The following is a 15704-nucleotide window of genomic DNA, read 5'->3' as shown; positions in this document are numbered from 1 at the left end:
AGCTTGTCAGTTACACCCCAGCTTGTCAGTTACATCCTAGCTTGTTAGTTACACCCCAGCTTGTCAGTTACATCCTAGCTTGCCAGTTACACCCCTAGCTTGTCAGTTACATCCTAGCTTGTCAGTTACACCCCAGCTTGTCAGTTGCATCCCAGCTTGTCAGTTACACCCCCAGCTTGTCAGTTACACCCCCAGCTTGTGAGTTTCACCTCCAGCTTGGCAGTTACAACCCCAGCTTGTCAGTTACACCCCAGCTTGTCAGTTACACCCCAGCTTGCCAGTTACACCCCTAGCTTGTCAGTTACACCCCAGCTTGTCAGTTACACCCCTAGCTTGTCAGTTATACCCCAGCTTGTCAGTTACACCCCAGCTTGTCAGTTACTCCCTAACTTGTCAGTTACACCCTAGCTTGTCAGTTACACCCCAGCATGTCAATTACACCCCTAGCTTGTCAGTTGCACCCCAGCTTGTCAGTTACACCCCAGCTTGTCAGTTATACCCCTACGTTGCCACTTACACTACCAGCTTGTCAGTTACGCCTCCAGCTTGGCAGTTGCACTCCCAGCTTGGCAGTTACACTCCCAGCTTGGCAGTTACACTCCCAGCTTGGCAGTTACTCTCCCAGCTTGGCAGTTACACTCCCAGCTTGGCAGTTACACTCCCAGCTTCGCAGTTACACTCTCAGCTTGGCAGTTACACTCCCAGCTTGGCAGTTACTCTCCCAGCTTGGCAGTTACTCTCCCAGCTTGGCAGTTACTCTCCCAGCTTGGCAGTTACTCTCCCAGCTTGGCAGTTACTCTCCCAGCTTGGCAGTTTTTCTCCCAGCTTGGCAGTTACACTCCCTGCTTGGCAGTTACACTCCCAGCTTGGCAGTTACACTCCCTGCTTGGCAGTTACACTCCCAGCTTGGCAGTTACACTCCCAGCTTGGCAGTTACACTCCCTGCTTGGCAGTTACACTCCCAGCTTGGCAGTTACACTCCCAGCTTGGCAGTTACACTCCCAGCTTGGCAGTTACACTCCCAGCTTGGCAGTTACACTCCCAGCTTGGCAGTTACACTCCCTGCTTGGCAGTTACACTCCCTGCTTGGCAGTTACACTCCCAGCTTGGCAGTTACACTCCCAGCTTGGCAGTTACACTCCCAGCTTGGCAGTTACACTCCCTGCTTGGCAGTTACACTCCCTGCTTGGCAGTTACACTCCCTGCTTGGCAGTTACACTCCCAGCTTGGCAGTTACACTCCCTGCTTGGCAGTTACACTCCCTGCTTGGCAGTTACACTCCCAGCTTGGCAGTTACACTCCCAGCTTGGCAGTTACACTCCCTGCTTGGCAGTTACACTCCCAGCTTGGCAGTTACACTCCCAGCTTGGCAGTTACACTCCCAGCTTGGCAGTTACACTCCCAGCTTGGCAGTTACACTCCCAGCTTGGCAGTTACACTCCCTGCTTGGCAGTTACACTCCCTGCTTGGCAGTTACAGTCCCAGCTTGACAGTTACACTCCCAGCTTGGCAGTTACACTCCCAGCTTGGCAGTTACACTCCCTGCTTGGCAGTTACACTCATTGCTTGGCAGTTACACTCCCAGCTTGGCAGTTACACTCCCAGCTTGGCAGTTACACTTCCAGCTTGGTAGTTACACACCCAGACTGGCAGTTACACCCCTAGCTTGGCAGTTACACTCCCTGCTTGGCAGTTACACTCCCAGCTTAGCAGTTACACTCCCTGCTTGGCAGTTACACTCCCTGCTTGGCAGTTACACTCCCAGCTTGGCAGTTACACTCCCAGCTTGGCAGTTACACTCCCAGATTGGCAGTTACACTCCCAGCTTGGCAGTTACACTCCCAGCTTGGCAGTTACACTCCCTGCTTGGCAGTTACACTCCCTGCTTGGCAGTTACACTCCCAGCTTGGCAGTTACACTCCCAGCTTGGCAGTTACACTCCCAGCTTGGCAGTTACACTCCCAGCTTGGCAGTTACACTCCCAGCTTGGCAGTTACACTCCCAGCTTTTCAGTTACACTTCCAGCTTGGCAGTTACACCCCTAACTTGGTAGTTACACACCCAGACGGGCAGTTACCTCATACACCCTAAACCATCAACACTCATCCATTAGTTCCACTAGTTAACACTATCAGAGGGTGGCGCTGGTAGAGCATGGCCGGTATAATCGCTTCCAATTTTGCTAATTACCCTGATTACCATAATTATAATACCATCATCGTCAATTTATATTAACGACGATAATTTTTGTTATAATTTGCACGCGATATCGGACGCTATTCGTCATGGGATGGACGTTATTCTGGTTCAATGTTTTTGCCACTTGTTCAGTGTTATGTGGTGGATCTGTGTGTGAAGTTTTGACTGAGGGAGCAGTGTAGTCGACCAGTGTGTGATTGTCGTTACAGGAGCAGTGTGTAGTTACAGTAGCAGTGTGAAGTTATTTGTAGCTACAGGGGCAGTGTGTCTGTCGTTACAGGGGCAGTATGTCTTTAGTTACAAGAGCAGTGTGCTTGTAGTTACAAGGGCAGTGTGTTTGTAGTTACAGGGGCAGTGTGTCTTTAGTTACAAGAGCAGTGTGCTTGTAGTTACAAGGGCAGTGTGTTTTTAGTTACAGGGGCAGTGTGTCTTTAGTTACAAGAGCAGTGTGCTTGTAGTTACAAGGGCAGTGTATTTGTAGTTACAGGGGGGCACTGTGTTCATATTTAGAAGAGCAGTTTGTAGTTACAGGAGCAGTGTATCTATAGTTACAGGCGCAGAATGTTTGAAGTTAGAAGAGCAGTGTTTGTAGCTAAGGTGCAGTGTGTTAGAAGTTAGAGGAGCGTTTCGGGGGCGTTGGCCCCCGAAATCCCCTCCAGGTACACAGGAATGTTAGCATGGGCCAACACTGAGACCACAAATGCAGTTATTTACAGATAAATCCCACATCAGTGTGGCTGTGTCGTGCTCTAGCTCAAGTCCCCTGAACCCAGCCATCATGACCCACGAAATCGTATAACACGATGCATATGTGTGCGCGTGTGGGGGGGTGTGCGCGCGTGTGCCTGCGTGTGTGCGTGCGCGTGCGTGTGGGCGTGCGTGTGGGCGTGTGGAAGCAGGTAGCTACGAGAAACAAAATAAAGTCTTCATTAGCAACAATATATTTATGACCACAAATTGCAGTAGGTTGCATGGTAATTATGCAGGGGAGGTGTGATCCATTGTAGAGTCTAGAGGGGGGTCGAGTCGCCGCACCTCCCCAGAGAAGTGTATTCAGTGTTCACCTGCGAAGTGACATTTCATTTTCCCCACAATCATCACCATTATCACCATCAATATTATCATTGCAACCATAAGTATCGCAGTCACCATCGGTATCACTGTATCGCAAGTACCACCCTCATTATCACCATTATAACCACCATAACTAGTCATTGTCCTCACCACTACTGTCACCCCCTCACCCCATCACTATTATCACCCCCTCACCCCCACCACTACTATCACCTCACCCCCCCACTTCTACCATCACCACCACCCCACCATTACCATCACCCCCACCACTATCACCCCCTCACCCCTACCACCACCATCACCCCCACCACCACCATCACCCCCACCACTACCATCACCCCCTCACTACCACTACTGTCACCCACACCACTACCATCACCACCCCCACCACCGACACAAACACCACCAACCCCCCCCTCTACCCCTCCCTCATCACCTACTAGCCTTTACGAAATATAACCAGTGACACCCCCCTCGCCCTGCAGGTTACTATTGTTGTGACAAGTTTGTAATTACCTTTTCACAATTTCCGAATTACCAAGGATTCAAATTCTTTAAATAATGCCTCATACATACTATAATATATATATATATATATATATATATATATATATATATATATATATATATATATATATATATATATATATATATATATATATATATATATATATATATATTCGGGTGCAAATTAACCTGAAACCAAAGCGAATGTGGATTTTAAGCGCCCCAGATCAGAGAGACATAAGCCCAGCCTAAATTTCGGCAATAAATATTTCTGTGTTGAAGCCTATCAGCTGATGGGGGGGGAGGGGAAGTTATGAAAGGATTCTCGCTATCGTTTGTTTGTTGTTTTGGGGGATAGAGGATAGGATCGGCTGTTACCTATGGCGCAAATGTGTTCGAGTATGTCTGAATAGCCGGGTTCAGAGACTGTGATTGGTGCTGCAGCAATTGCAACATCCCTCGCCCCGTCCCCTCTCTCCGGTGCTTTGATTCATTGAAAAATCTAGTTTTTATGGAGTTGGGGACTTGCTAATAAAACGTTTTATTTCGGTTTGACGCACAAGCTTCAATAAAAATAGCGGTAGTTTTTTTCATGGCGATTTCGATAAATCTTGGCCTGAGTAATGTCGGTGGCCATGTTTAAAGGGTCGAATTTTAGTTTTAAATCGATTCGTGTTGAGAAGAATGGAGTTGAAGTTACAGCAAGAACATCTTGCATGTTTATAGAAGAGGATTTAACAAAATTCTTAAACATTCTCTACATGATGCATAAAATATATTTCCAACATTTGGGTATCTTTCTCGCCTAAGTATTATGTAGGAGACTCACTCAGGAACCTGTGAGTATTGTGTATTGTCAGTAATATGATACAACCTGGGTGCTGGGTATTGTATACCATTAGTACACACAACACACCACCAGTGCATACACTACCTCTCCACTAGTGCACAGCACCTCTCCACTAGTACACAGCACCTCTCCACTAGTGCACAGCACCTCTCCACTAGCACACAGCACCTCTCCACTAGTACACAGCACCTCTCCACTAGCACACAGCACCTCTCCACTAGTACACAGCACCTCTCCACTAGTACACAGCATCTCTCCACTAGTACACATACACCACTTCTTCACTAGTACACTCACTACCTCTCCACTAGTATACACACCACTCCATTAGTATACACACCTCTCCACTAGTACAAACCCCACATATCTACTAGTACACACAACACTCTAATAAAGCACAGCCCACCTCTGGTACACGCACGCACTATTCCAGTAGTAAACACGCAACCTCTCCACAACTACGTACATTCCCTCTACTGACACACACACACGAAGGTTAAGGGAAATCTGCCTGATGACACTGGAGGACAGGAGGGTTAGGGGAGACATGATAACGACATACAAAATACTGGGTGGATTAAACAAGGTGGACAGAGACAGGATGTTCCAGAGAGGGGACACAGAAACAAGGGGTCACACTTGGAAGTTCAAGTCTCAAATGATTCAAAGGGATGTTAGGAAGTATTTCTTCAGTCATAGAGTTGTCAGAAAGTGGAATAGTCTAGCAAGTGATGCAGTGGAGGCAGGAACCATACATAGCTTTAAGACGAGGTATGACAAAGCTCAAGGAGCAGGGGGAGAGAGGACCTAGTAGCGTTCAGTGAAGAAGCGGGGCCAGGAGCTGAGTCTCGACTCCTGCAACCACAATTAGGTCAATTAGGCGAGTATACACACACAGACACACACACACACACACACACACACACACACACACACACACACACACACACACACACACACACAGACACACACACACACACACACACACACACACACACACACACAGACACACACACACACACACACACACACACATACATACATATACACACACACACACACATACACACACACACACACACACACACACACACACACACACACACATACACACACACACACACATACACACACACACACACACACACACACACACATACACACACACACACACACACACATACACACACACACACACACACATACACACACACACACACACACACACACACATACACACACACACACACACACACACACATACACACACACACACACACACACACACACACACAATCAGAGACCTGAAGGCCTGAGGAAAAAGACAGAAAGAAATTACTGTGCTTTCAGTAGCTTAACCTGGAATAGATTTTGAGTTTAACTTCGCGATTAATGACTAAGTTTTCGTTATAAGACGGTGCACGTGTCTACATAATACTGAGTTGACTTCAGCATCAGTAAAGGTGGTGACCGTGAACCTCGCGTGTTTTTCTGGGCTTGGTCTGTATTGTAAATACGTATGTGAAATTTATGCGCGAAATCTTCAAGGGAAAAGAAGTCTTTAGTGAGAGCTTGGGTGGGTTTTGCTGATGCTGAGGCTTCTGCAGCTGAGGACTGAGGAGGAGGAGAGGAAGAGAGGGGAAGGAGGAGGAGAGGAAGAGAGGGAAAGGAGGGGGAGGGGAAGGAGGAGAAGCGAGAAGATGGCGAAGCGAGAAGATGGAGTAACTGGATACAGGGAGACGGTGAAGTAGTATAGGGGACGAGGGAGAAGGGTGGAAAGAATGAGAATTAGACGAAGATAGAAGGGTATGATGTAGAAGGGAGAGAGAGAAAGAGAGAGACAGAGAGACAGACAAACAGACAGACAGAAACATGGAGGGAGAAGAAATAAATGATGCAGAGAATGAATGAGAGAAACAGTAGTAGAGGAGGAAGAGGAAACAGCAGGCAGGCAAGCGGAAAAGTTCCGTCTCATGGGATGGAAGGTTGGGACTATTCTCTTGGGATAAGGGGAGCGGAATTTTATGTAAGCGAGAGAGGGGAAAGGCAGGATTTTCCCAAGAGAAAAGTTTTGTTGGGGTGGTTCCCTCAGGAAGATTTCCTTGAGGATTCGCTTATATATTTCGTTATTTTTTCCAAATGCGGCAGACTCTTCTTTTGAGGATTTATGAATGAGAGACTAGGTGTTATGGCCTGGAAGACTCTGCTGGACGAGCAACTGGAATACTCTGCTGGACGAGCAACTGGAAGACTCTGCTGGACGAGCAACTGGAAGACTCTGCTGGACGAGCAACTGGAAGACTCTGCTGGACGAGCAACTGGAAGACTCTGCTGGACGAGCACCTGGAAGACTCTGCTGGACGAGCAACTGGAAGACTCTGCTGGACGAGCAACTGGAAGACTCTGCTGGACGAGCAACTGGAAGACTCTGCTGGACGAGCAACTGGAAGGCTCTGCTGGACGAGCAACTGGAAGACTCTGCTGGACGAGCAACTGGAAGACTCTGCTGGACGAGCAACTGGAAGACTCTGCTGGACGAGCACCTGGAAGGCTCTGCTGGACGAGCAACTGGAAGGCTCTGCTGGACGAGCAACTGGAAGACTCTGCTGGACGAGCAACTGGAAGACTCTGCTGGACGAGCAACTGGAAGACTCTGCTGGACGAGCACCTGGAAGGCTCTGCTGGACGAGCACCTGGAAGGCTCTGCTGGACGAGCAACTGGAAGGCTCTGCTGGACGAGCAACTGGAAGACTGCTGGACGAGAAACTGGAAGACTCTGTTGGACGAGCAACTGATAGGCACTGCTGGACGAGCAATTGGAAAAGACTGCTGGACGAGCAACTGGAAGACTCTGCTGGACGAGCAACTGAAAGACTCTGTTGGACGAGCAACTGAAAGACTGCTGGACGAGCAACTGGAAGACTCTGCTGGACGAGCAACTGGAAAAGTCTGCTGGCCGAGCAACAGGAAGACTCTGCTGGACGAGAAACTGGGAAAACTCTGTTGGACCAGCAACTGGAAGACTCTGCTGGACCAGCAACTGGAAGACTCTGCTGGACCAGCAACTGGAAGACTCTGCTGGACCAGCAACTGGAAGACTCTGCTGGACCAGCAACTGGAAGACTCTGCTGGACCAGCAACTGGAAGACTCTGCTGGACCAGCAACTGGAAGACTCTGCTGGACCAGCAACTGGAAGGCTCTGCTGGACCACTGGAAGACTCTGCTGGACCAGCAACTGGAAGACTCTGCTGGACTGGAAGGCTGGACCAGCAACTGGAAGACTCTGCTGGACTGGAAGACTCTGCTGGACCAGCAACTGGAAGACTCTGCTGGACCAGCAACTGGAAGACTCTGCTGGACCAGCAACTGGAAGGCTCTGCTGGACGAGCAACTGGAAGACTCTGCTGGACGAGCAACTGGAAGACTCTGCTGGACGAGCAACTGAAAGACTCTGTTGGACGAGCAACTGAAAGACTGCTGGACGAGCAACTGGAAGACTCTGCTGGAGCAACTGGAAGACTCTGCTGGACCAGCAACTGGAAGACTCTGCTGGACCAGCAACTGGAAGACTCTGCTGGACCAGCAACTGGAAGGCTCTGCTGGACCAGCAACTGGAAGGCTCTGCTGGACCAGCAACTGGAAGACTCTGCTGGACCAGCAACTGGAAGGCTCTGCTGCACAAGCATCTCGAAGACTCTGCTGGACCAGCAACTAGAAGGCTCTGCTACACAAGCATCTCGAAGACTCTGCTGGACACGCCTCTGAAAGGCTAAGCTTAACACGTCCCTCGGAGATTTTTGTTGGACACGCTTTCGAAAAGACTTAACTTTACTGAGCTCTCCTTTTGAAAACTCGGCTGTACACGACCCTGGAGGTCACAACTGGAAACGCGTTTGGGAGACTCACCTGGGTTCTATTCTGGAAATCATTACATGGACAAGGACGTGGAAGACTGTGGAAGACTTTGCTAGACACGTCACTTGAAAGCTTTGCCAGACATCCCACTTGAAGACTCAGCTGGTAGAAACTAATGGACACTTTCGGAAAGCTGAGATGCACAAACTCTTAGGGAAACAAAGGAGGGTTAAATTCACAAGGACCAGCTGCCTTCAGAAACCTGAACAAGAACCCACTTTGTTGCCTACCTCTTGGTGTGACTAGCCCACGTCTTCCCTATATCACACCCAGTTATTGCCCACTTTAAGACCCACATGTGACTGTTGGTCTTACTCATATGTTCAGTGGATCTTTTGGTCATGTGACAGAGGTTTCACCTTCCGGTCCACTGTTTAAGAAGTTCTTAGGATGTGACATCGCAGTTTCTCCACGTCATTCATATTATACGAGTGGGAAGTGCCTTAATGCTGGTGAAAAGTAGGATGGAAGGGAGGAAGGAAGTGGAATTGACATTGGAAATGTCTCTTGACCCAAGAAAATTTAGTTACTCTTTCCTCCATGGATCAAAGTTGATTGCTATTACGAACACAGGTGTAGTCTAGTGGCCTGCACACCTGGTTGTAGCACGATGACCAAGGTAGAAACAAAGAACGAGCAACAAGGCAACAGAGAGAGTAAAAGTAAATACTTATATTTCCTTCACCAGACAGCAAGCAATGTATGTACAATATATGGAGATGATATGTACTGTAAGATAATGCAAGCAAGAGACACGGTGAGAACCGTCTGCGACCAGACTTGGAGGTAAGTCTATATTACAATCCAGGCACAAGGCCTGTTATCGTGGGTGTAAAGGGGAGCAAGGAGCAGAACAAACAGCTGAATGACACCAAAATTGGCGGTCCAATTCATTCTAATGAGGACATTAGAGCACTCCAGGATGATTTGGATAGACTGATGCAGTGGTCGGAGAAGTGGCAGATGCAGTTTAATATAGACAAATGCAAAGTTCTAAATGTTGGAAAGGAAAATAACCACGCGACATATAAACTAAATAATGTAGATCTTAATATTACGGGTTGCGATAAAGATTTAGGAGTTCTGGTTAGTAGTAATCTGAAACCAAGACAACAGTGCATTAGTGTTCGCAATAAAGCTAACAGAATCCTTGGCTTCATAGCAAGAAGTATAAATAATAGGAGTCCTCAGGTTGTTCTTCAGCTCTATATATCTTTGGTTAGGCCTCATTTAGATTATGCTGCGCAGTTTTGATAACAGTATTAAAGAATGGATATAAATGCACTGGAAAACGTACAAAGGAGAACGACAAAGTTGATCCCATGTATCTGAAATCTTCCCTATGAGGATAGACTGAGGGCCCTGAACCTGCACTCTCTAGAAAGGCGTAGAATTAGGGGGGATATGATTGAGGTGTATAAATGGGAAACCGGAATTAATAAAGGGGATGTAAATAGCGTTCAAAAAATATCTAACATAGACAGGACTCGCAGCAATGGCTTTAAATTGGAAAAATTCAGATTCAGGAAGGATATAGGAAAGCACTGGTTTGGTAATAGTTGTGGCTGAGTGGAACAAACTCCCGAGTACCGTCATAGACGCTAGGACGTTGTGTAGTTTTAAAAATAGGTTGGATAAATACATGAGTGAGTGTGGATGGGTGAGTTGGACCTGACTAGTTTGTGCTACTAGGTCGTGCCTGACCTCACTAGGTCAAGGCTTAAGCCAGTACGAGAATTGGAGCTGCCTCGCATAGGCCAGTAAGCCTGTTGCAGTGTTCTTTCTTATGCTCTTATGTTCCTAAGAGCGATAATAAGTATTTCCATGTATGTACACTATATACAGTTAGAAATGTATGTGTACAACACGGTTAGGGCAAGGTAAAGACACAGCCTGCAGACATAATGGACAACCGTGCTCAACCAGCTCTAGAATGGAAATGACAAGAGTGGACAGGTGGGTGGTGACTACAACACCTCCACAATTGCCAGACCCACCTTCTCGCTGGCTGAACCTAGGTACTGATCGAACGATGGGGCCCCATCACTCGACCCTTAGTACTGGTTCGCTGGTTGGGGAGATAGCCTTTCAATGAGGGTGTGTACATGCGCCGAATGAAGGTTACATACTCTTTGCATGCCACAATCTGCCAAAGCTGATTCACGAGTATCCGACATCACTTCACAGCTTTGGCGGGCTTCCTTTTCATTGACTGGTTGAACAAAGGTGCTAGAATAACGAGGGGGGCCTTTGTTCATTATACTCTTAGCACTTATTTCGCTGGTCGGGAGAGCATGCCTATATGGGTGTGTGACATACGCCGAATAAATTGTAACATACTCTAAGCATGCCACAATTGGTTCCCCATTCCTCAAGGTCTCTATGACTCCTTGAGTCTTCAACACTTTCTCAGGATATAGGAAAATGAAGGAGGACCAACCTTTTTTAGTAGTTACCTGAAGTGTCTCGCATTGCAACTCTCTTTCCGTTGCGTCTCCTCGTCCTAGTCTTCAGCTCCTTTTCATATTTCTTTTTCCTCGACTATCTGTTTACCCAGTGTTCTTCTTCCTCCGTTATTCCCTTTCTTCATTCATTATCTTCTCCCTTCCCGTGTCTCATCTTTTGAAGCTCTTCCCCTCTTAGACACAAACACACACACACACACACACACACACACACACACACATACACCCTCAAACACACACACACACACACACACACCCTCAAACACACACACACACACCCTCACCCTCCCCCCCACACACACACCCTCACCCACACACACACCCACACACACACCCTCACCCACACCCTCACACACACACACCCTCACCCACACCCTCACACACACACACCCTCTCTCACACACACCCTCTCTCACACACACCCTCACACATACACACACACACCCTCACCCACACACACACCCACACAATCACACACACACACATACTCATACACATACACACACACATACACACACACACACACACACCCTCACCCACACACACACACCCTCACCCACGAATCGTTCAGGACCCTGTACACCGTATACGTTAGGCCCATATTGGAGTATGCGGCACCAGTTTGGAACCAACACCTAGCCAAGCACGTAAAGAAACTAGAGAAAGTGCAAAGGTTTGCAACAAGACTAGTCCCAGAGCTAAGAGGTATGTCCTACGAGGAGAGGTTAAGGGAAATCAACCTGACGACACTGGAGGACAGGAGAGATAGGGGGGACATGATAACGACATACAAAATACTGAGAGGAATTGACAAGGTGGACAAAGACAGGATGTTCCAGAGATTGGACACAGTAACAAGGGGACACAGTTGGAAGCTGAAGACACAGATGAATCACAGGGATGTTAGGAAGTATTTCTTCAGCCACAGAGTAGTCAGTAAGTGGAATAGTTTGGGAAGCGATGTAGTGGAGGCAGGATCCATACATAGCTTTAAGCAGAGGTATGATAAAGCTCACGGCTCAGGGAGAGTGACCTAGTAGCGATCAGTGAAGAGGCGGGGCCAGGAGCTCGGACTCGACCCCCGCAACCTCAACTAGGTGAGTACAACTAGGTGAGTACACACACACCCTCACCCACACACACACACCCTCACCCACACACACACCCTCACCCACACCCTCACACACACACACACACACACACATACACACACACACACATACACACATACACATACACACACACACCACACAAATACACTCACACATACACATACACACACATACACACACACACACACACACACACACACCCTCACCCACACACACACACACCCTCACCCACACACACATCCTCACCCACACCCTCACACACCCTCACATACACACATACACACACCCTCACCCACACACACACCTCACCCACACCCTCACACACCCTCACATACACACACACACATACACACATACACACACACACACATACACACATACTCACACACACACACACACACAGGAACAAGCACTTGTAAGCTGTAGTACACACGCAAACACACACATACACAGGATTTCACACCGTCCTGTGAACTGACCATCTGAACCTCGCTCCTTCTCTCTCTCTCCCTCTCTTCCTATCCTAGGTAGAGACCTATCTCTACCTATTTCACTCTTTACCTATATCTCTTTCTCTACCTATCACTCTCTACCTATCTTCCCTCTCCCATCTCTCCCCTCTAACATCTCTTCCCTCTAACACCTCCCCCCTCTAACATCTCTCCCCCTCTAACATCTCTCCCCTCCCATTATCTCTCCCCTCTCCCTTTTCCCATCTCTCTCCCCTCTCGCTCTTCCATCTCCCCCTTCTCCCCCTCACTCCCCCCTCTCTCTCCCCCTCTCTTTGCCTTCTCTCTCTCTCTCTCTCTCACTCTCTCTCTCCCTCTCTCTCTCCCTCTCTCCCTCTCTCTCTCACTCTCACTCTCTCTTCCCCTTTTTCCTTCTCACTATCCCCCTCTCTCCTTCTACCTTCCCTTCTCTCTCTCTCTCTCCATCTCTTCCCCATTTTTCCTTCTCACTCTTCCCCTCTCCTACCCTTCCCTTCTCTCTCTTTCCCCTCTCTCTCATTCTCTCTCTCCCCCTTTTCCTTCTCACTCTCCCCCTCTCTCTCTCCTTCTATCTTTCCCTTCTAACTAAAAAAAATGGTGGGGACTCGCAGGAACCAAGGATCAGATGAGAATGGTTCTGGTAGGGAGGAGTGGATGGAGGAGCAGTGGAAAAGGATGGAACAAGAGTGGGAGAGAAAATTATGAGAGCTTTCTGAAAAAATGGAGAAAGAGCTCTCTGTGAAATTGGAAAAGAGGTTGGAGAAGGAGACAAAGAATTGGGAGGCACAAGTCGAAACTGCAGTAGCCAACATAAGGGTCCTAGAAGTTGAGATAAATAGGCTGAAGCGAGTTACAGGGGCAGTGACCAGAGAAGACACAGCATATGAAGCTCTGAGGCCGAACAGGAAGGAAGGAATTATGAATTATGCTAAGGTCATATCAGCCTGCCAAGGAGGGCCAAGGAGGGCCAAGGAGTGAAAGGGAAGAACAGCTGGGTGCAGATGGAGAGGGTGATAGTTCCAAAGCTGAGGCACAACCATGCTATCAAGAGCCACTGGAAAAATCAAGGGAGAAACTGACCATATACAGGTAGGATCCAGAGTCACAGAGGGTGAGGCAATGGGAGGAGGAAAGGGCAAAGTCAGTGTTTATCCATGGGCTTCAGGAGAGAGAGGAAAGGACACACACTGAAAGGCAGCAGAAAGAAAGAAAGGAGATTGAGAAAATCATCACGGAAATAGGTGAAGAGATGGACGAGATTGTAAATTTTCAGAGAATAGGGGGGTACTCGAAGGGGAGAAACCGACCAATCAAGCTGATTCTCAGGGCGGAAACATTGCGGAACAGGATCCTCCAAGAGAAACCACGGTTGAAATACTCAGAAGAGTACAAGAAGGTGTTCCTAGACAGAGACAGAACACAATCAGAATGGCAGCAGCTGAGAGAGAGGACAAAAAAGCGAAAGGAGCTAGGAAAAGAGACAAGGATGGAACCAGCAGAGGTCAGTCAGAGCAGAACAGAACAGCAAGGGCAAGCACACACACAACTATTCTCAGAACCATACAACCTATCACACCATCCCAACACACACTACAATCCATACCCACAGCCTCCACCCAACACCTAGCTATAGAATCCCACAGTATGCTACCAGGTCTCCCACCCTCACAGGCCCCCCAAACCAGTGTTGGAAAAGAAACTGAAGGTATGGTACACAAACGCTGATGGAATAACAAATAAGTGGGAGGAGTGGCATGAAAGAGTCAGAGGCATCACCGGACATCATAGCTCTCACAGAAACCAAGCTTACAGGTATGATAACAGATGCCATCTTTCCAACAGGATACCAAATCCTGAGGAAAGACAGAGGGAACAGGGGGGGTAGAGGAGTGGCATTGCTGATCAAAAATCGCTGGAATTTTGATGAGCTGGAGAGAGGAGACAGCGGAGAAGAAAGTGATTACATAGCGGGAACGCTTCACTCTGGAGGTCCCAAGGTGGTAATAGCAGTGATGTATAACCCACCACAGAACAGCAGGAGGCCAAGGCAAGAGTACGACGAGAGCAATAGAGCGATGGTTGACACACTGACTACAGTGGCCAGAAGAGCTAATGCATGCAGGGCAAAGCTCCTGATCATGGGTGACTTTAACCACAAGGAGATCGATTGGGAGAACTTGGACCTGCATGGGGGCCAAGATACATGGAGGGCTAAGATGATGCAGGTGGTACTGGAAAACTTCATGTACCAACACGTAAGGGACACTACAAGAGAAAGAGGAGAGGATGAACCAGCAAGGCTGGGCTTAGTATTCACCTTTAGTAGTGCAGATATCGAGGACATCACATATGAAAGACCCCTTGGAGCCAGTGACCATGTGGTTTTAAGCTTCGAATACACAGTAGAGCTACAAGTGGAGGGAGAAGCAGGAAGGCCAGGACGAATGAAGCCAAACTACAAGAAAGGGGACTACACAGGAATGAGGAACTTCCTGAACGGGGTTCAGTGGGACAGAGAACTGGCAGGGAAGCCAGTTAATGAGATAATGGAATATGTAGCAACAAAATGCAAGGAGGCTGAGGAGAGGTTTGTACGCAAGGGTAACAGGAATAATGAAAGCTAGGATGAGCCCATGGTTTACCCAAAGGTGCAGGGAGGCAAAAACCAAGTGTGCTAGGGAATGGAAGAAATATAGAAGGCAAAGGACCCAGGAGAATAAGGAGAGCAGTCGTAGAGCCAGAAACGAATATGCACAGATAAGAAGGGAGGCCCAAACACAATATGAAAATGACATAGCAGCAAAAGCCAAATCTGACCCGAAACTGTTTTACAGCCACATCAGGAGGAAAACAACAGTCAAGGACCAGGTAATCAGGCTAAGGAAGGAAGGAGGAGAGACAACAAGAAATGACCGTGAAGTATGTGAGGAACTCAACAAGAGATGCAAAGAAGTGTTCACAGAGGAGACAGAAGGGGCTCCAGAAAGACGGAGAGGTGGGGCACACCACCATGTGCTGGACACAGTGCACACAACCGAGGAAGAAGTGAAGAGGCTTCTGAGTGAGCTAGATACCTCAAAGGCAATGGGGCCA

This window comes from Cherax quadricarinatus, chromosome 32, assembly GCF_038502225.1.
Source record: "Cherax quadricarinatus isolate ZL_2023a chromosome 32, ASM3850222v1, whole genome shotgun sequence".
Lineage (NCBI taxonomy): Eukaryota > Metazoa > Arthropoda > Malacostraca > Decapoda > Parastacidae > Cherax > Cherax quadricarinatus.
Note: the sequence above shows the minus strand (reverse complement) of the source record.